Source organism: Pleuronectes platessa, chromosome 3 (genome assembly GCF_947347685.1).
Source record: "Pleuronectes platessa chromosome 3, fPlePla1.1, whole genome shotgun sequence".
Classification (NCBI taxonomy): domain Eukaryota; kingdom Metazoa; phylum Chordata; class Actinopteri; order Pleuronectiformes; family Pleuronectidae; genus Pleuronectes; species Pleuronectes platessa.
Window position 1 is genome coordinate 20,966,527 of NC_070628.1, and position 22,209 is coordinate 20,988,735.

General features: G+C 41.0%; 1 protein-coding gene across 2 annotated transcripts in view; it reads right to left on the minus strand.

Annotated features, from left to right (window-relative positions):
* Window positions 1-19,707, minus strand: part of gcgrb (glucagon receptor b) — a 50,745-nt gene extending 31,038 nt beyond the window's left edge. The window contains exon 1 of one of the 2 annotated variants that reach the window (XM_053419272.1): window positions 19,276-19,707. The gene's annotated coding sequence lies outside the window, so the exon portion shown is untranslated. Of the gene's footprint in view, window positions 1-19,268 lie in introns of both variants that reach the window. The other variant, XM_053419271.1, reaches the window with a different exon arrangement.
* Window positions 19,708-22,209: the final 2,502 nt, after the last annotated feature.

A 22,209-nucleotide genomic window follows, 5' to 3' on the forward strand; every position in this document is an offset into this window, starting at 1 on the left:
CCACTTACGTAATATTTCCAAAATTAGACATGTCCTTTCCCAAAAAGATGCAGAAAAACTAGTCCACGCCTTTGTTACATCGAGACTGGACTATTGTAATTCATTATTATCTGGCTCCAGCAGTAAGTCGTTAAAGACTCTACAGCTTGTCCAAAATGCCGCAGCACGTGTCCTGACGAGAACAAAGAGAAGAGAGCACATTTCTCCAGTATTAGCGTCGCTACACTGGCTTCCAGTTAAATCTAGAATAGAATTTAAAATTCTCCTCCTCACCTTCAAGGCCCTTAATAATATGGCGCCTTTTTACCTTAAAGAGCTGTTAGTACCTTATAAACCCGCTAGAGCACTCCGCTCCCAGAATTCAAGCCTACTTGTCGTCCCTAAATTCTCTAAAAAAAGAGTAGGAGCCAGAGCTTTTAGCCATCAAGCCCCTCGGCTGTGGAATAATCTACCACTTTCAGTTCGGGAGGCAGATACCATCTTTTCATTTAAGAGTAGACTCAAAACCTTCCTTTTTGATAAAGCTTATAGTTAGAGCTAATTAGTGCGCCAGAACATTACTTGTTCTATTTTATGACACATGACACACGGAGCTTCTCTTTCCAGCTTCTCCTTCCTCTTCTCCATCCCTATCCCCCTTCCCCGGAATCCCTTTGCTTTATCACCCGCAGATCCAGGGCCTCTGTGGCCGCACCATGGATTGCGGTTTGTGGATCGTACACCGGGGGTCGCGGTGGTGGATCCATTGTGGCGGATTCTGGGCTGATCGTGGTGCTGGTGGCGGACCCTGTGTCGCGTTGGCATTGGGCACGGGCGGTGGACCAGGACCGTGGTGGTGGCTTGTGATGGGTCCTGGTGGGCGGCGGTGGACGGTGACTGAGGACTGGAGTGGCGTCTGGTCTGGATGGTGGATCGTGGTCTGGATGGTTGCTGACCATGGACTGTGCTTGCAGCGGGACTGCTTGGCATGTCATGTTGGGGTTGTCCTTCGGGATGTCTACCCTCATCAAATGCTGCTAGAGACTTTAATCTTTAATCTTGAAGACTTTAATCTTGATGATGTTTTCCTGCACGTGGCATCTATTGCACTTCTGTCCGTCCTGGGAGAGGGATCCCTCTCATGTGGCTCTCTCTGAGGTTTCTACATATTTTTACCCTGTTAAAAGGGTTTTTAGTAGTTTTTCCTTACTCTTGCTGAGGGTTAAGGACAGAGGATGCCACACCCTGTTAAAGCCCTATGAGATGAATTGTAATTTGTGAATATGGGCTATACAAATAAAATTTGATTGATTGATTGATTGATTTGAACATCTCTCTGAGCACCATAAAATCCATCATAAGAAAATGGAAAGAATATGGCACAACCGCAAACCTACCAAGAGGAGGCCGTCCACCCAAACTGAAGAGTCGGACAAGGAGAAAATTAATCAGAGAAGCAACCAGGAGGCCCATGGTTACTCTGGAGGAGTTGCAGAGATCCACAGCTGAGGTGGGAGAATCTGTCCACAGGACAACTATTAGTCGTCTACTCCACCAATCTGGCCTTTATGGAAGAGTGGCAAGAAGAAAGCCATTGTTGAAAGGGATCCATAAAAAATCCCGTTTAGAGTTTGCCAGAAGCCATGTGGGAGACACAGCAAACATGTGGAAGAAGGTGCTCTGGTCAGATGAGACCAAAATTGAACTTTTTGGCCTCAATGCAAAACGCTATGTGTGGCGAAAACCCAACACTGCCCATCACCCTGAGCACACCATCCCAACAGTGAAACATGGTGGTGGTAGCATCATGCTGTGGGGATGCTTCTCTTCAGCAGGTACAGGGAAACTGGTCAGAATAGAGGGAAAGATGGATGGAGCCAAATACAGGGAAATCCTTGAAGAAAATCTGATGCAGTCTGCAAAAGACTTGAGACTGGGGCGGAGGTTCATCTTCCAGCAGGACAATGACCCTAAACATACAGCCAGAGCTACAAAGGAATGGTTTGGATTAAAGAATGTTAATGTCCTAAAATGGCCCAGTCAAAGCCCAGACCTCAATCCAATAGAGAATCTATGGCAAGACTTGAAGATTGCGGTTCACAGACGGTCTCCATCCAATCTGACTGAGCTTCATCTTTTTTGCCAAGAAGAATGGACAAACCTTTCCATCTCTAGATGTGCAAAGCTGGTAGAGACATACCCCAAAAGACTTGCAGCTGTAATTGCAGCGAAAGGGGGTTCTACCAAGTATTGACACAGGGGGGTGAATACTTATGCACCCAACAGATGTCAACTTTTTTGTTCTCATTATTGTTTGTGTCACAATAAAATTTATTTTGCACCTCCAAAGTACTATGCATGTTTTGTTGATCAAACGGGAAAAAGTTTATTTAAGTCTATTTGAATTCCAGTTAGTAACAGTACATAATGGGAAAAAGTCCAAGGGGGGTGAATACTTATGCAAGGCACTGTATCTGTACTTTCCACTGCACTACATTTTTACATAGCATTGTGTCACATGATCACATAGTTATTTTTATGTAAAAATGTATGTTAATCAATTACCAGAGGAAAATTGATCCACTGATCCAGTCTGAGTGGGCAGGGCCGAGACAATTCATTCATATGAAGGTAAGTGTAAGTTCTTTAATATGACTGGGTCTGTTATTCTTGTATTAAGCTAAATATAGAATGTAAATATAGTGATATCAACAATAGGCATAGTTAATGGTTAATGATGTAGTAGGGAATAGGACTATGAGATATTGATCAATTGTGTGTTTATTAATAATCAGGGATATTGATAACATTGAATATTCTCTTCATAGCAACATAAGACACAGTGCAGTGTTTTTGCATCTGATAAAGCTGTGAAGTCATGGATGTAGTCAAACTGGTCTCGCCTGAAGCACCCCCCCCCCCCCCCCCACCTGAACACAGGGTATTTGACAAGTCACAACAAACATAATCTCAGTAACCTTTCAAATCTTTTTCACCCATGACACCAGCCGCTGTTCTGACTTATGCGTGTGTGTAAATGGTAAATAGACTGTAATTATAAAGCGCGTTTCTTGTCGTATGACCACTCAAAGCTATTTAGACTCATGGACCCACTCACACACACATTCGCACAGCTCTTTCATACTCAGCACTTTTCTCTATCCATCCATCTATTTTCTATTTTCTAGCCGTCAGGGGAAACTTGAGTGTCTTGCCCAAGGACATTTCAGCAATAGGGCTTGAACCACTGCCCCTCTGAATTTTAGACGATCTCCTCTTCCACCTGAGCCGCAACCATAATGAATGCAATTTAAGACCTAACTCAAGTACTAGAACTATGCAGGAATATCAGAGTCCCAAAATTACTTTATTCTTTCCTCTAAATACTGCATTACATTGCATATTGCAATCTGACACTGTTCACTGTCTTGCATCTTGCATTTCACTTTTTACTTAACTTTTTTTATCTTTACTATTATATATATTTTATTTAGCTATGTTTATGTCTAAATAAATGTTAGTTATATAAATATTAGAAAAAGGGAGTAAATAAGAAGTAAATAGTGAGTAAATATATATTGTTTCTTTTTATTGCTTTTCTTATGTGTGTTGTAGTTATTGTGTTTTTATGTTTTTATGTTTCTATGTTCATTGTTTGCACCAATAACCAGAGCAAATTCCTTGTAGGTGTAAACCTACTTGGCAATAAATACTTTCTGATTCTGATTCTGATTCTGTAATTGGAGATATGTCTTATAGAGAATAACCATGGTAGACAACAGTCTCCCCATGGCCAAAACAGACCGGATCTGACAGCTCCACCTTGGTCTTGTTCGCAGTTTTATTACAACGTGCTGATATCTGTATTTCTGAGAGAGAACTACAACACAGGGAAACATTACAAACTATCCATGCCTCAAAAACATATCTCTTAAAAAAATGAAATTTATTTTAAACTGTGCGACAGGATCGTTAAATCAACATTACCATTATTAAGACCTAAATATATTTAAGACGCAGTGTGTAGCATTTTAATGTTGTACTGTTTTTTAGGCCTACAATTCAGATTTAAACATTCTTAAGTCTTTTAACCCTGTCTAATGTTGTCGATATCGGTTTCAATGAGGTGATTTTAAGTCTGATGTTAAACTCTGTGTCTGCATGTTTGCGTTGTTTGAGTTGTAGGGAGCGTAGAGGAGGGAGGGAACCTGCAGGAGGACCTTGGACATTTTAATCAGCCTCTCGATCTGCGCTGCTTACCATCCAAAGCATCTTGATCCGGGCTGAGCAGTTGCTCCACACACTGATGATCATGACGATGGTCGCCTGTGCTGCGGAGGCTGATTGTTTTTTTTATTAGGACGTGATCAAGAGGCTAAAACCAACAAAAGCAATTCACGACTGACCTCAAGTGTTATTAGTCAAAAATCAATATCCTCACTGCTCTGCGTGTAGCTTCCATTGAGCTGCTCTCAGGTTTACTGAAACTACACCTGAGAGCAGAGGAGCAGCTCGAGGGGAGATACGAGTTTAATCTGCTCCCTTCTGTCGCCCCTTAGGCAGCAAGGACATAAATAATTGCAGTTAAGGTTTTCACCAGACGCCTGTAGTGGTTCATTAAATATGTGAGAGCCTCTGGATCGCTTAACACCGAAATATTCAAGTTTTCAACTCATATCACATGGTATCAGTCATGCCCCAATTCTCTCCGGCCTGATCCTTAAATACACTAGATGTCAGATATAATCAACTTCCTCTTCCTTTTTCCACTTCCCTGTTGTAGTTTGGCTACAGTTGGAAACTATCAGGATTCATAAAAGAGCTCAGATCATGTTCAAATAACTTAAGTTACAATTGATAATTGGCTAATTGTTAGGACTGTTACACAAATCTATTTTACAAATACATACATAACAAATAGACAACAATGATCTTGCAAAATACAATTTTCCTCTAGTTCAGTGGGGCATGTTTTTGGGCCATTTTACCTCCGCAAGTTATGTTTTCTTTGCTGTTTATTAGAAGGATTATGTGAAAATTACTAAACTGATTTGTAGGGCACTGCGTGAAAGAGTTGTGTGTGAGCCAAGGAAGAATCCATTTTGGAGCAGAGGCAGAAGGACATACTTTTCACTTTCTTTCAAGTTCATTTGACTTTTTTGTGAATTTCTCAAGAAATAATGAAAAGATCTTGATTGAAAAAAAAAAATCCGGCATACTCAGAGGACTGATATCTATGATTGTGTGTAATTTGTCTTTGGGCTTTGGAAAAGGTATGCAATCTGCTGAGTGCCAGGGTTAGGGTTTTTCTAGTTGTAGAATAAGTTCTCTATCAATTTAGCATTGCACTCCTGCACATAGGGCTTGACCATGTCCCAAATGATACCATGATAACAATTTTCTTATCACACAATATCGATTATTATCATTTTAGTTATCACGTTAATATTTAATTTAAGTTAAAAGACATATTTTGCTCCTGAGTAAAGGTTGTGGTTTTAAACTCTTCTCTATGAGCAGAGAATGACAAAACATTCTACACATCTGACAAAGATCAATTATGTTTTAAACCTCCTCACTGTGCCTACACAGTGCAACAAAAACACACAGATATACATTGACATTTTGTGATATATGGCTATTGATGAAAATTATACGACGATAATTAATGGTATTGTTTTATTGCCCAGGCCTAGCTGATATATACAGCCGAACCTGGCATATACAAATCTTTTCAAGCCATTCTGTAAACGCTGTGCACCACAAACTTCTCCTCCTGCTCACTTGTTCTCAATGTAAAACAAAACGTGTCTCACAGTACCAGAAGATCTTCAGCTGATTTGAGATTTGTTTACTCTTCAAAGTGAAAGATGGGGACAAAAGTCTAAATACAGCTGGAGTTCAAGCTGGAACACAAGTGGATGAGATATTTCTGGATGAGTCCTGCAGGGCTGTTCATGTTCAGTCAGTCCGTTACTGAGGAATCATTCATAAATTTCTCTGCAGCGCCACCGACCTGACTGTGCTGACCGTCCTCTCTCTCTCTCTCTCTGTCGCACTCAATCACAGTGTCTCCACTCTGACGACAGGATGTGTGAAATAACCCCCGCCGCTCTTCAATCACAGTATAACCACAGAAGTGTGCTGAAACTGTTTTGGGCCTGTGTCAGTGTGATTGTGCCTGATCAGGTTCATGTGATGCTCACATCCTGTCGCCTCTCACACCAATTATCTCATTAACAGATTTCTTCTTTTTTTAATGTAATATCAGAGAAGGATTCCAAAAATGTGTTTTTATTAAAATGTCCTTTAGTTTGAGGAAAAAGTGACATCTCTGCGTGTGACTACCCGTGTCTGTCCCACAGATGGTATATTGTAGCATAACCATGAATATGATGATTAGGAAACATAACCTGGAAATTCCGTCATTGTGTCCGGGGAGACAAAGTCTCTGTGTTTGTGAATTGTAAACACTTCGGGAGACACAGAATACTTACATCATCCTGCTGATGTAATCGTCAGATCAGAAACGACTAGAGTTTCATTCTGGAGGACAGATACACATCACATGTTTTGTTGTTTCATTTGGAGGTCCAGTAAACCTGGCCCTTGTGCTGTTTGCTTGTGATCTGTATTTTCTGAGCAGCAGGACAAGAAAGTCAAGACAAAATCTAATAATAATCCAGCCAATATTTCCATAGAAACAAGGATGGCCACAAACACCTAACTAAACCAACGTCCCAGAGTCCACTTAAATTCAATCCAGACACACCAAATGACACATTTAAATATGTATTTTTTACTCCATCAAGATCTCTGTGTTATTACTTTAGAGATTCACAGAAATTCCTAAAAAACATAAAGAACATCCACATCCTTCCGCTTTCCAAACTTTGTGAAAATCCGTCCAGCAGTTATTCCATAAACCAACTAACTAACAGATGAACACGAATGTAAATACTAGAAGGGCATTCAGTGGAACACATACCTCCACCAAGGCACAACAGGCCCCTTATGAAACCACATTTAAAGACCAGACTTTTATTGTGATCTGCACCAAATTGCACACACTTATAAATATCAGTTCCTTAAATGTCTTTTTTCATCAAGTCCCGTGAATTATTCACAAATAAATCCACTGAATCAACCACATCCTTCCACCAAGTTCCTAGTAATCTGTCTGGGAGTTATTGTAAAATACAGACGAACAAACACAGAGGAACATGTAATCTCCTTGGTATAGTTCCCTTCAGATGAAAACCTCATGGTGAGGAAGAGCCAGGGGATCATCCTGTGGAGACCAATTGCATCACAATCCAGAAACATTTCAGTCTCAACTAAAGTGATGAACCGACACACCGACACTATCACCACTAGCGTTGTGCTGTTTGCACTACACAGTGTGTTACTGCTGCACTAATTGTTGTAGATTGTGTGATGTTTAGTGGTGTCGCAAGTTTGATTTATTACAATAAAGAAAGTTTTCCAGTCCGGTCACCGTCGGCTCCTCAGCAGAATCTGACAACTTAGTTTGTTCTTCTGAATTCCTCATTAATGTTCTTAAAAGAGCTGATGTGATGAAAGCTGCTAATTCAAAACTTCAGAACTTTTTAAATGTGTAATTACCTCAGTATTCATTTGTCACTGTCGCTGTTTCGGTTCTATGCAAACAAGATGGATGGGAAGTGTGTGGACCCAGAGAGCTGGGATATTGGTTGCCCCAACAACAGGCGTCATGACGACAGACGAGCGGCATGACTAAATCATTAGTTGGACGCGGGTGAAAGAAGTGGAGGGGTAAGTGATATCCCAGAGGGTAAATGTTCACCTGTCTATTTATAAACACTGTGTCCACGAAGAGTACTGTCTTTTACATCGCAACGCACGCAAACACGTGCGCAGTGGCAAGAATGCAGTGTGTCCACAGCCAGACGTCCAAGCGTCATTTCACAAAGCTCCGGGGGACATCACCTGTCCGGTACTATGATCTCAGCGCTGTCAGGCCTGCACATATCCTCAGTGATCTGGTTCACTCCTCAAATTTCTGACATTTCTTTGTATCTCAGAGATCAGCAATATGCCCACATGGGTCTGAGGAAGCATCCCGAGGTGTGGTCACTGACCAAACTGTGTTTTCTGTCCACTGATGTACAAATGAAGTGAGTCTGTCAGTTATCTGGAGACAGCAGGCACAGCTGATCTGTGGGGATGGTGTCAAAATGTCTTGTTTGACTCATCGGAATCTATCTCTCTCGGCCTTTTCTCTCCTCCCTCATCCTCTTTCTCAGTTGATTCTACTGAGTACGGTGCAATATATATTAGCACTTCATGTATAATGCATCAGCACAGCTCTGCTAACAGCATGTTTAAGGCCCATTTGCTGCACTTAGTAAAAACCTACATGGTGATATTTTCCCTTGTTCACATATTCGGTACAGGAAACTTTGTTAAATCCACATTTTTTTTCAGCCATTTTAAAAAGATACGAACTTTACAGCTTTGTCTCCAGCCACAGCTAGAGCTCTGTGGGGCTGTGCTGAAATAAAAACTAACAACAGAATGATAACATTCCCATTTCACCTAAATGTATTCACAGTTTGTCTTTCACGCAGCAGGACAGTCTCTGGTTAGACGTGTTTACAACAACAGAGTAATCTCCGGAGCGTTCTGGTGCAGTGTGCAGGAGCAGGAGCTGGAGCAGGAGCAGGAGCAGGAGCAGGAGCAGGAGCAGGAGCAGGAGCAGGAGCAGGAGCAGGAGCAGGAGCAGGAGCAGGACATGAATAATGCCGTGTAGATCACATGTTTAGGTTCACAGCACATTGACAGGATGTTACCCGGTTAATTGAAGATCTTTGTTGATGTTTTAATCTACTTTCTTTATGATGGCTAGATTTCCATCTTTCCAGCACTCTCCATCCATCTCTTCTCCTCTTCAGTTTTATCATTCTGCTCTCTCTCTCCATAAGCTCACCAGACATCGTTTGCACAACAATTTTACCAAAACATGTATGAGTGGTACATTCTGCCACTGTGACACTCCCAAGTAAAAAATGAAAGTAAAAGGTATATGGATGGGAATTTAGGAAGAATGGATGAGCAGATCCTACACACACACACACACGCACACACACACACACACACACACACACACACACACACACACACACACACACTCAATGTGGTGAGTGGGATGGGCAGAGGCATGAGAGGTTCAATTTTATGCTTGAAGGTAGAGAGTGAGAATATGCAGGGAGATTAGGACCATGGTAATTTGAGAGCGAGCACTGCAGGAGGAATGGGTGAGTGTACGGGGAAAGAGATGTAGCGGAGGATATAGAGATGGTTAATCGAGAGTATGAAGAGATACTGAAATAAAGAGAAGGGGAGGCAGAAAGAGCGGGACAATAAAGAGTGTCTTTAAATTACTCTCTTATCAGACGAGGTGTAAAAAACAATGGGTTATGCTATTGCCGGTGATGGGTGAGGAGGGTGAGATAAGGGATTCAAATGCAGGCCATGGGACACTAAAAATCAGAGTGGCGAAAGGAGGGAGCGCTGGAGTGAGGGATGACGCAGGGACACAATTAAATGTGATGGACCAATTCATGGTTTTCAATTTCCCTGTCATACAGTAAGCGTCGCAGAGCAGCATGGAGATTATAGTGAACTCAGCCACACGGGCACTGCAGGCAAACACTATGTAAGCAGGACAGTATGGATGTGTTGAGCTAATAGCTTAGATCGCATTTCAAATCGCTGTCTGTTTAAAAGATGTGAACGGCTTTGAGTTAGTAAACTGTTTGAGCTCCTGAGTTCAGGTAACAGGCAGGAAACAGGGAGCTTTCATACCCACTTTCTTTGGATCAGACATTTAGATCTTTCAGTTCCGAAATTGCAAGTCCGTTAGTGTTCAAGTGTGCAAACTCCCTTAACTCAATGCTAATTTTAACAGCCCAGGCGTCAGACAATGTGACAACACACACAGTAATACCACATCCGACCATCAACATAGGCAGCTGGTTGGGCTAGTGTGAAGCGATGTGCCATCTATGTGGTGAAACAGACAGGGGCAGTGGAGATAGTGTAGGGCAGACCTCCACTTACTGCAGTCCTACTTAATAAGCCTAACCGAGATCTTTCCCACTGTTATAGATGCCAATGTCACAGGTTGTCGTTACTTTATGGATTTGCTGCTAGTCGTCTTGTCTCATTACAGACGGGACAGGAGGTCAGTGAATGGCAGGTAACACGCTTAAAGTGCTGGACAGGATTGACCGACATGCGAAGTCAAAGGGGAAGGTCAGGTGACTCTCCTGAGACTCAGGTGTCGCCTGTTAGGCTCAACTGTCCGTTTAAATTAAAACAAGCCCTCTAGTTAACGCCACATTATGTTTCTCAGCTACACATCAGAGTTTCTAGCCCTGTTTGTTAACATACAGCAGTTGAAATACGCCAACAACCTTATGAAACCACATTTAAATCCACATTCAAAGTCAGACTTTGATTTGGATCTGCACAAAATAACACACATTCATCGATACCAAGAAAATTATAAAAAATTCATCAAGATTCACACAAAATCTTTCAGAATATGATAAAATTGTTGAAAATTTCCCTTTTTCACAACGTTAAAGAAAATTCTTCCCTAAATGATACTGCATCCGTCCACCAAGTTTCATCATAATCCCCCAAGTAGTTTTTGTTAAATGCTACGAACAAATACAGTTACACTGCTAAAAAACACAACCTACTTGGGGGAGGTCATTTTTACTCCCTTATACTGGTATTGGCCCCATAAATCCATGTCATGCTACATCCTTCCTTCTTCACCGACCCATTAGCAGCTAATGCTGCCATGAGGCTACATGGTCATTGATTCCCTGAACAATTCATTTCTCGAACACGAGTAGCGTGTTACAACACCTAGCGCTAACCCTACTATAACAATAGTTTATTTTCCATAACCATACTTTTTTTTTTTTTTTTTTTTTTAAAGATTTTTTTTGGCATTTTTATGCTTTATTGATAGTGTAGAGACAGAGTTGAAATGGGGCAGAGAGGGGAGTGACATGCAGAGAACGACCGCGGGCTGGAATCGAACCCGGGTCCGCTGCTGGCCGAGGCCCATGGGGGGGACGCCCTACCAACTGAGCTAAGGGCGCCCCCATAACCATACACTTTACATATGTAGCTGGCAAGATATAGTAGATAGACAAAGTACCATTTTTGTATCCCATGCCTGTCCATGTACTTATAACAGTCTATATATGCATATACACGTCAATTTCAGTAACTCCTTATATAATGCACAAATGCAGTATACATTCTTGTGCAATCATCCTGTGCCGCGGCAAGTAAATATACTATCATTAAAAGAGGGCATGAGTGATAGAGAAGCGCTGTATATAGATGTACATAGAAGCATTGTATGAAAGTGTGAGCAAATGGGTGAATGTGACTCATAGCGTCAAACGCCTTGAGTGGCCGTGAGGATTAGAAAAGCACCATATGATTCCAGTTCATTTACCTTTTCAATTCCCTAGATGTTTTGAATGTGGTGTGTCTGAATGCTAGTTTCTCATTGTGCAGTGTGAAAATGGAAAACAACAAAGTGCTTTTCGCGAGATTTCATTAAATAAGACTTTAAGTATACTGAATCTTAGGAAAAATACTGTCATCTTATCCAATGTATTATATTTGAATATAGCAGAAGGTTATGCTGCAGGTTTATTTTGTTTCTGTGGTTGTTTAGCATCAGGTTAGACTTGTGTTGGTTATTGCTTCCAGCGCTCATCTAACCTGTAACCAGTGTTTCCATAGCGAAAGCAATGTAACCAATTTAAATAACAATTGTCTTAAATTGAATTTCAAGCATGTATAGTACAGCACACAGCGTCACGTCCTGCAGCCCTGTGTTCAGTTACTGCTTTAATTAGCCACAGGGGGGTCTTACGTTCATGACATCAGCATCAGAGATGGGGAGAATAATTAATGTGATTTATTTATCGCTGAAGGATCAAATGTCTGCATTTAATCATCCTGCGCCATTTTGCTCTTAATGTGCTCGAAACATGTGTGTGTGTGTGTGTGTGTGTGTGTGTACGTGTGTGACCATGTATGTTTGAGAGTGTGTGTGAACGTCAACTTACGTCAGAAACCAGTCTGGCCCAATGTTGATTAAATAAACAGTTATGTTTATAAAGCAGATCCTCTCTTAACACACATGCATAAAGACCACACACACACACCCGCATGCAGACGTGATGCAACCTTCAGCATGTTACACTGACACGCCATGTTGTTCTTGGCGCTCCTGACAGACAACTGAACTGCGTGGCTTGTTGTTGACGTTAATGGAGCAGTTACTGCGGCTCGTTTGAGTTTCACAAAAGACGATACTGTTTTAAAGAAAGGGGAGAAAATATTTTTAAGTTTGAAGTTTGAAGTTTGATTGAACCAATATAGGTTAACACAGGATCAAAATGGAAAGTGTCGGACGAGAAGGACCGGTCTGCTCGGTAATGCAGTCAGAGCAGTATACGTATACGAAGTAAGAGAATAGATTTTAAATAAAGTCAATTTAAACAAGTACAAGAGCTCAAGACAGAATACAACACAATATACGTGAGGATGCATTTGTCGTGTAAAGCGACATCAGAAAAATCAACATATTCTTACCCAGGTCACTGATGAAGTTTACATTCACTAAGTTAACATGGACAATATACTAATATTAAGCCGATGAAGGCCAGATTCTGACTGTGACACTGACATGTAAACAGCATATTCTGAGGACCTCAACCTGAATAAGATCAAACAATAATCAAATCAAGACATGTTAAATATTCTGACCTTAGTCGCATTGTGTAGAAATTCTCATTCGAAAATCTTAATCGACATACGGTAGGTACCAGCTGCTTGACGTCACATTTCCTGGTCGTAAACAAGACGGAAAATATAAGAGGAGAAAAAAAAAAAATGGTACACTGCAGCATACTATTTCAGGTTGGGGTTTTAAAACTGGCTGAACAACATGGGACCCAATGGTGTAGTGGATGTAATGATGGTATTTATAATCAGACTATGCTCTGTAACATGTCAAGAGAATATGGAACATTCTTATAGCAAGTCATGTTCCATAGGCCAAATAAGGTCTAAATATCTGAGTCTGAACATAGTTAGTGTTTATGTTGAGTTTTACAGCCTCAAACAGAGAACAGGTGGAAAATGTAAAGATTTGTACCTGACATGGAGCAGCACGTTTCATGCAAATACAAAATCAGGGAGAATAACTTTCAATACAGTATGAATGAGGTTGTGTGCGATGTGTGACGGCCTCTGCAGGACAGAGGGACTGATGAGAGGCTCCTTGTGTAATGAATCCCCCTCGACTCCCCCTGATGAATAAATAACACAAAGATTAAATAGAGGGGTCTACAAAAGAAAATATAATATGCAAGACAGGTTTTACATAAACCTCCTCGCTCCCTGGGTACCCGCATGTACAAGGGTCTGAAACTTTGAAGTCCCCATCGAAAGAGAAACAAAGCGTCCTGTCAGCATTATATGTGACCTTTATTTGTCCATGTAATGTCATTCACTCTGGCTTACTGGACCTGTGAGTGGTTCCACACAGGAACAGATGAAGTGCACAGAGGTTTGACTAGAAAGTGCAACACATTGTCCGGACGTTTCCCTCTGACTAAATGCCTGTGTTACACCTTTAATCCACTAATCTGAATTAATTAAGTTTTGGGCTTTTTGTGTTTTCTGGGGCTGTTGTGAGAGGAGTGTGAGCTTGCTCCGGTATCATAGGCTGGACTGGGTGTATTATAGTTCTAATTATAGAACCAGTAGTAGTTAAATCACACACTGAGACTTCTTCTGTCTTGTTTGTGTGTGTGTGTGTGTCTGTTAATAACTTTGTGAGGACCGTTTTGAGCATAGACCCTACTTAGTGCGAAAGTTAAGACTTGCTTTAAGGGTTAAAATTAGGTTTAGGTTAGGGTTACGTCTTGGCATTTAGGCTAAATCCTTAAAACATTTTATTTTAAAATGAAAACGATCTCTGTTCACACAAGCTTTTGGCTCCATATTAACTCTAATCCCTGCCAATACTAACACATCACAAAACATGTATCACGCAGAGGTGTAAAAAGTACTGAAATTTTGTACTCAAGTACAAGTAAAAGTACCCATATAAAAATCTACTCAAGTAAAAGTAAAAAGTAGTTCATTTAAAATGTACTTTAAGTAAAAGTTACTTAGTTACTTCCAACAATTGATGGGGGCCGCTCCTATACAGTGCAAAAAAGGTCAAGGGGTCATAAATCCAATCCAAAAACACTTATTTTTAATTAAAGGAGAATCTTTACAAATATAAGTGCAATGACATTAAACATGTCAAACATTCAACATGTCAACACAACATTTAATAACTTTTGGGAGGACATGTCAAGACATGAACCACATGACAGCTGAAATAAAAAGTTAAAATGCCGCGGTCCCACTGTATATTTAAACTTTTGGTTAAACTTCGGTCCACCTTTAGAGCACTAGTCTACACACTTCTTGTTGAGTTTGAGCAGCAGCTGATTTTCAAGGTGAGTAGAGCTCATCCGGGCTTTGCAGTGAGCAGCATCCAGCACAGGCGGCAGAGGCAGGTAGGCCAGTATTGAGTTTCAGGCAGTGTTGTGCATGAACGAGTTCAAAAGAACACGTTCATTGAACACGTTCATTTTTATGAGAACGTTGAACTGAACAAAACTTAATGACAAGTATTGAATTTGAACGGAGAACACGTTCATATTATCTGAGGTCTAGCAAAAACGTTACGGAATGTTTTCCTTCTCCTGAGAGACGCTGTCTAAATCGAATGCTTGCACCATGTCGTTGCGATCGTTGTTGTGTTTATTTGAAAAGAAATGCAGTCTTGGGGGGGGCGCCAAATGTTCTAGCGCCGGCCCTGTGTAATGCAGTGATTCTCAAACTGCGCGGAGGCATAACATGTGCGCGCGCGCCCGGAGGGGAAAATGCGGGGCGGAACTAATATTCTAGCTGAACTAATGCTTTGACGTCCGCATCTCTTTAACGGCGGAGCAGTAAACAAATCGCTCTTTCTCCGGAGCCAGGGGTCGGAACCCGCGGCACTGCAGCCGCTCTGCAGTGGCTCCCTGTGCAGTGTTCTGCATGTCGCGCATATTTTTCAGGAACAGTGAACTTTACAATCAGTTTTCATATGTCGAACGTGCACGTGAGGGAACCTCATCCACTCTATGCAGCATCTACCACTGCAGTGAGAATTGCCTTGCGCCTTGAACTGTTTTTTTTTTTTACTCAGTAACGGATGTAATTTCCAATGTAGCGAAGTACAATACTTCAGTCAAAATATACTTAAGTAAAAGTAAAATTACCCATTTCAAAAGCTACTCAAAAAATGACAAAGTACACAGAAAAACTACTCAATTACAGTAACGTGAGTAAATGTAATTCGTTACTTTACACCTCTGGTATCACGTGACCACTTATGGTCACATATTGCTGAAATAATAGCTCGTCTCCTTCACATGTAAGCAGTTGCATCATTGAAAAATGTAGATTTTGACCACACAACAGCTGTTAGCAAAGAAAACAGGGGCAGCGAAGCTTGTAATACATTTTCTTCTGCAAGGGGGTCATGTGATTGGAGCCTTACAAGATCCAATCAGCAAGCGGTTGTGAGTGTCTATCATCTGGGAAGAGGAAATACATTTTGCCAATGACTGTCCTGAATTAGGTGTGCGTCTTTGTGTGTGTGTGTGTGTGTGTGTGTGTGTGTGTGTGTGTGTGTGTGTGTGTGTGTGTGTGTGTGTGTGTGTGTGTGTGTGTATATATGTGTGTGTGTGTGTGTGTGTGTGTGTGTCTGTTTGCGTATGTGTATACAATCTCTGGAGTGTATAGTTTAGCGACTGGAGTTCATCCAGGCTTTAAGGAGCAGGACACAAAGGGCAGAAAACAACTCCCTGCTTCTGATGGCGCTGCGTTATATGTCAATTATTTATTGATTCATTTAAACAAAATGTTGTGATTCGAGGGAAAGCAATTTAAGTTTTAATTGAACTTTCCAGTTCAACGACAACAACATCTTTGTTATCAACAATTTCCTGGCTGACACTGGAGTTAATGCATTCATTAGTTAAAGCGTTGTCTCCTCATCCGTGGGACTAAATGATGCTCCGTGCTCGTAATAAACTCGACTGTCTGTGGTCAGTACTCCAGCAGCCAATCTGAATATTACTAGAAAGTCTTATCAGAATCGTGTTGCTAGGACAGAGCAAGGTTGCAGGTTCGCCTCCCACCATCTGCTGATGTAAGCATATTCCACAAGAGGGCATTTAAATGTTACATGGACCCAGTGGTGTTTTTGTGTAAGCAAACAAACTTTTACATTCAATTTCTAACCACAACACAATGGCTTTTCCCATAAGTATTCCCCTATAACGTCATATGTGAAATACATTATTTAATTAAGTACAAGATTCTAGCTGTGTCAATGTGTCTGCTGTGTGTTCACTTAAAAAAATCCTAATTAATAAAAGAAGTGTCCAGAGTTTGAATGCTTTGCCGCTGACAGTCCCACAATGGAATGCAACGAGTTAATTAGATAATTAGAGAAACTCTGTGAACTCGTCGGACTGTGATGGGGAACGAGCGACAGAGTCATGGCCCTGATTTCCACTGTCGACACCAAAAGACCCAAATTATTGTCTGTTTCCCCAAGAGGCTAATTCTGTGTGAGCCGACAGACGATGGGCTCCGAGATCTATGTTGATGTAATTTGTAGTCGAGACGCTCACTGAAATTCAAGCATCTCTTACACTCCCTCTAGCAATACGTGCAATCAGTGCAACACACACACACACGGTACATCGCCAAGCATCAAATCCTCCGAGCGTCACCGCTGATGCCGACACACTCTCACGACTAGGCACACACAGAAGAACAGCTGCTTCTCTCAACAGTTTTCATGCTTTGACACTGATTAATTGAAAAGCAGCAAATCCTGACAAGTGACTGTGTTACTCAACTCTTCATGTTAACATAGAGACGGGACAGAGCAGGATATTATGCTCCAGCATTAGCACGTAGGTAGCTATGAATTTGAGTGTAGATCTGCTCCAATGTGAATAATGTTCCGCCTCACGTTAATACCCCAGCCCAATGATGTATCTGATTCCATCTGAGCAGGAAGAATCTTCCAGAAGTACAAAAGATTCCAATACTATAATGGAACCCAAGTCATGGGGGAATGCGTCACTTCCCACAATGGCTCTGACAGGCTACCTGCATCCTGCTGAATGAGACAACCCTCCGTCTTTGCCTGTGTATTGATTAGAAAGAAAAAAACCTTTTGACAACAGCGATCGTGTCATGAGGAAGAAGTTAATGGAAAAAAGACATTAGCTTACTTTGTCTGATTTCATGTTGTGAATCAATATATGTCCATTTGTAAATGTTTCCTATATGTGAGGCCGGAACAGCAAGAGCAGGAAAATCAAATCTCAGCAATCATACCATTACAAAAAGAGTGGTCTGACGTCTCGGGCGGGACAACTTAGGATATTACTTCTTAGAGAGGGAAAGAAAATGCAGAGGGGGCAAAAGGACACGGAGGAGAGAAACAGAGAAATGGTTTTCAGAAATTGAATTCAAGCAAACATTTTTGTGACCTGAGACACGACTGTAAAAGCAGATGAGCTGGGTCACATCAGATCCTCTCATCCACTTTTGAAGGAGAAGACAATTTGCCGACAGGTCAACATTTGTGAAGAGAACAGATTTCTGCATCTGACCAGGGGCGGATTCCAAGGAGGTGCCAGGGGGCACTGGTCCCAACGGAAAACTGATTGGCCCCTGAACTAACATAATATCTGAACATTTGTTAAGAGTTGTTATTTTCAAAGCTTTTATGGAGACCACATTGTGTTTGAACAAGTAACAATTTTCCAAATACATTCAATGATGTGTGGCTTCTCACACAAGTTCCAAACTGGTATCCTGTGTGTTATGTATTATTTGTTAATAACCCCTTATTAGCAGTCGTGGTCATTATCTATGAGATGATCAACACATGCACACTGTAATCCTACCGAATATAATCCCTTATATGGACACAACAGTAATTTATGTCTCATGTGGCCACTACAGGCTCCTGCAAACTCACTGTGAATGAACACAGCTGCAGTCTCAGCGCCTGAAGGCAGACTACAGGCACAGGGTTTGCAGCTGCATTACACAATAATACGTTTTCTCTGCAGACTTCACTGGCAGAGAGCAAAATGACAGCAGCGCAACATGGTCCTGTTTGATGAGCGAACAAGATATCATTTTCACAGTCCGAGGACAAACGGCGCGTTTTGTGATATGATGCAGGAAATAATCATTCAGCAGTCGCATATCGCTATTCAATATCTGTGGCACTTCATATCACTACACCCACAGCTCGCTTCATTTGAGGCCAGAAAATATTCCAAACTAGTGCAATAAAGAGCCTGCATTTGTTCTTTCAGGACTTTGCAGAAAAAAATCCAACTTATAACAAAGATAGAGTGTGTGCTTGTCATCAAGACTACTTCCTCTCATTCACCAACAGTGTAACAGCTGGATTTATAGCTGAATTTATTATTTGCTCTAGTGTGGCATCATTTTGCATCAGCAACAACTTTATAATCATGACTTCAGATAACATCACTTGTTGACTCTAGTTTGTAGCAGATTGACGCACTTTCGTAGTTGAGCGAAGAAGACGTAGTCTCCGTCGTAACTCAGTTCTCCAGTTCATTCATCTTGAAAACATAAAACCTTGTCCCTACCTGATCCATGATAAATTCCTCCCTAATCTGAACCTGACCACTATTTTAGTATTAACTCATTAGGACCAGGCTTTGTCCCCATGAGGTGTGCTGGTCCTGACAAGGTGTTTTTATACTGGAAAAGGTCCTGAGGAGGCTACAAAAACGAGTCTGCTATACACACACACACACACACACTCACACACAGCTAAAGCTTGGAAAGTGACAGCTGTGTTTTGTGAATGGCGGGACACGTTCATGTTCAGGAATGATGAAACAAAATGTTGTAATGTTTTTTGACGTCAAGCTTTAAAAACCTGAAACGCGAGTTTCTCTCTCCTAGAATGAAAGTGTTTATAGACCACACAGAGGGAAACTCCTCAGGAATAACATGACTCAAGAGTCCGAGAGTCCGAGAACAGATGAACAGAGCAAATATCAAGAAGAAGACAAACACACCTCTTACCTCAGGGTCCAGACCACCTCTCACGCCCCTGGTACCCCACACCGCCCGATGCTCATCTCCTCAGCCGACCCATCATCACCACCGCAGGCCCAGTCCCGAGAGAGGCGCGCATCACATCGCCACCGTGTCCACAGTGATGAAGACAGAGAAAGAAAGAAAGAGAGAGAGAGAGAGAGAGAGAGAGAGAGAGAGAGAGAGAGAGAGAGAGAGAGAGAGAGAGAGAAGAGAGAAAGCAAGAAAGAAAGAATGAAAGAAAGAACTTGTGACTTCTTAAATTTGTCTTTTCAGACTACACTCCATGCTAACTTTTCTTTCTTCTCCTGTTCCCTGTATATTATATAATATAAATCACTTTTCTGTGTTCTCTCTCTAAGGCTGCAGACTATTGGTGTCGGACTGACAGAAGCTCAGCGCTCTGCTGCCGATGCTCCACTTACTCTGGTCAAGCTCATGACTCTACACGCCCATTCCTGTGTAAACTTTCAAAATAAAGCTCAAAACCGAAACCTAAATTTCAGGTTTCGTCAGTGATTGGATTGAAGCAGTGCCTGTCATTTCAACCAAAGTTCAACCCCTTACCAACTCCAACAGGCTCAATTTAATCTCGATCAGTCCATTTTGCTATGAGATGAAAAACAGTATTGAATGTATGTGTAGTTTTTAGTATAGATTGTCCTGAATTTCAATATTTTTTTATAAAAGGGTCCCACTGTATTTCTGCATTTGCATTTTCTGCATCTGCATTTGCAGAAATACAGTGTGTGTGAAATGCGTCTTGCCAGTGGTTGTAAGCTCAACTGCTGATTGAGAATCGCTGCAAAAACGGCAACAAAGACAAGGACGATCATAACCATTCTAGATGTAAACAAATCCCAGAGGTGCAAATGGGAAAAATGGAAATGAATCATAGAAAACCACTGAAGATATGTTCCCATCTACACAATGAGAATCTGTCATAATTTTCAAGTGCTGTAATAAATGAATCTGTAAAGTGCTTGTAAATGAGTTTACTGTATTTATGTCACAACATTTAAACGCTTGATAACATGTTTGAGCTGTATAGTTGTCAACTGAAACCCTAAATAAGAGAGTCCATTCGAATTTTTTTCATATTATTTCCATGATTGTTGGAGCAAATGTTTATAGAAAACCATGAAAAAAAACAACAATAGATCATATATGTTAATCCTGACCGTAAGCACTGAGCAAACACAAAGTCGGCTGATTCAGGGCTCTTTAAATTCTCTCCAGCAATGTCAGGTTTTCATCCTTTTCTGCAAATGTAACAGAAGATTGGGTTACAAGTCAAATAAAGTCAGAGCTGAAGGCAGAGGCTCGACTGCTCATCAATGAGATTAGCTGAGTCAGCAGTAAAAAGTTTGAAACATACAATTATCGTACCTAATTTATCGCTGGTTTTACGCAATTCTAGTTTTTCATAATGTAGTTTGAAGTCATGCTTAAACTTCTGTCACACGTTTAGTGTTTTTATTCTTTAATTTATTCTGTTATAACTGTTTATTTGTTTTTGCTGTTTTTATGTATTTTCACTTGAGTTTTTTTTTACTTTGTGAAGCACTTTGTAACTGTTTAAAAAGAGGGAAATAAACAAATATATTATTTTGTATCTTATCTCTACGCTGTCTTTCGATAGTCCATGTCTTTATTTTGAAAAGCAATTCTTTCTACTTCCTGTTTGACTATTTCTTCCTATGTTTAGCTTTACGCAGGTCTGCAGGTCGGTGGCCCTGACTGAAAGTGCATCAGTTATTGAATATTTTCCCTTTGAGGCTCTGTGGGAAAGGTATGAGAGGAGGGGGAACAGGGGTCGTTGAAAGGTTATACTCTCTGACAAGTGTAGGCTGCAACACACAAACAAACACACACACACACAGGAATACAGTGACGAGCACAGAGAGGCAGAATCACACAAGGGTTAATGACCAAAATAATATTAATAATGAATGTCAATGTTATATGGTGATTTGTGTTGTCATCGGTGCTGCAGTGATTTGTCCTGTTAATTTGCTGAACAGCTTTCTGCAGTGAAACCTCCTGCGCCTGTCACATTTAAAAAATAAATCTTTAACTGAAATCGATCCTTCTGTGAGAGCAGGATGAGGCCCAACTCAAAATAAAGAAAAACACACAAATGCCAACATACAAATATAAAACAATTTACCATGCTTATAAAGAAAGAGTCAAAATGACTTTATATTCATTTTCAAATAAGCAGATAACGGAACAGCGCAGTACGGAAAAATAAATAAAAGCAAAGTGGACATTATTGGATTTGAACTATGCTATAGGATTATCCATTAATTATCTATGGCACTTGTATCCTTTCAGGGTCGCAGGGGGAGCTTGAGCCAATCCCAGGTGAGATGTAGCGAGATGCAGCGACTCACAGGATCAACACATAGAGACCAAACAAATCACACTATAATTATTATAATGAATTATGCTAAGTTGTGTGGCAGTGTGATTCCTCATTTGAATAAAGATGGAGATGCACCAATCAGAGAACATCTGCAATCTTGAATTAAGTGGGATCAATATCAGTAGCTATGGCTGCTTTACATCAGGGTTCTATAGTAGCAAGGACCTTACGCTAATTAGCCCCCTTAACGAAGCCATTTACAATTATGTTTTAATATATGTTAATGTATCTCTGTTCTTGTTTCTGCACTGCACTTATTCATGGTTGGTGGGTTCTTAGGTTGAATCCTGCATGTGCGGCTGAAGAGGCATCTGAAGCATGAAGGAAGAGATGAGGGCTGTGTCACAATAAGCCCATATGCTGATAAAGCCCAGAGACTGATGAGGGGAGCGATACTAGAGACCTGGTTTGTTATCTGCTCTTTAAGTACAATCCCATGACTTTCAGCTCTCCAAACTGACTGTCAGCCTCAGAGTCGTAGGAGGCTCGGCCAA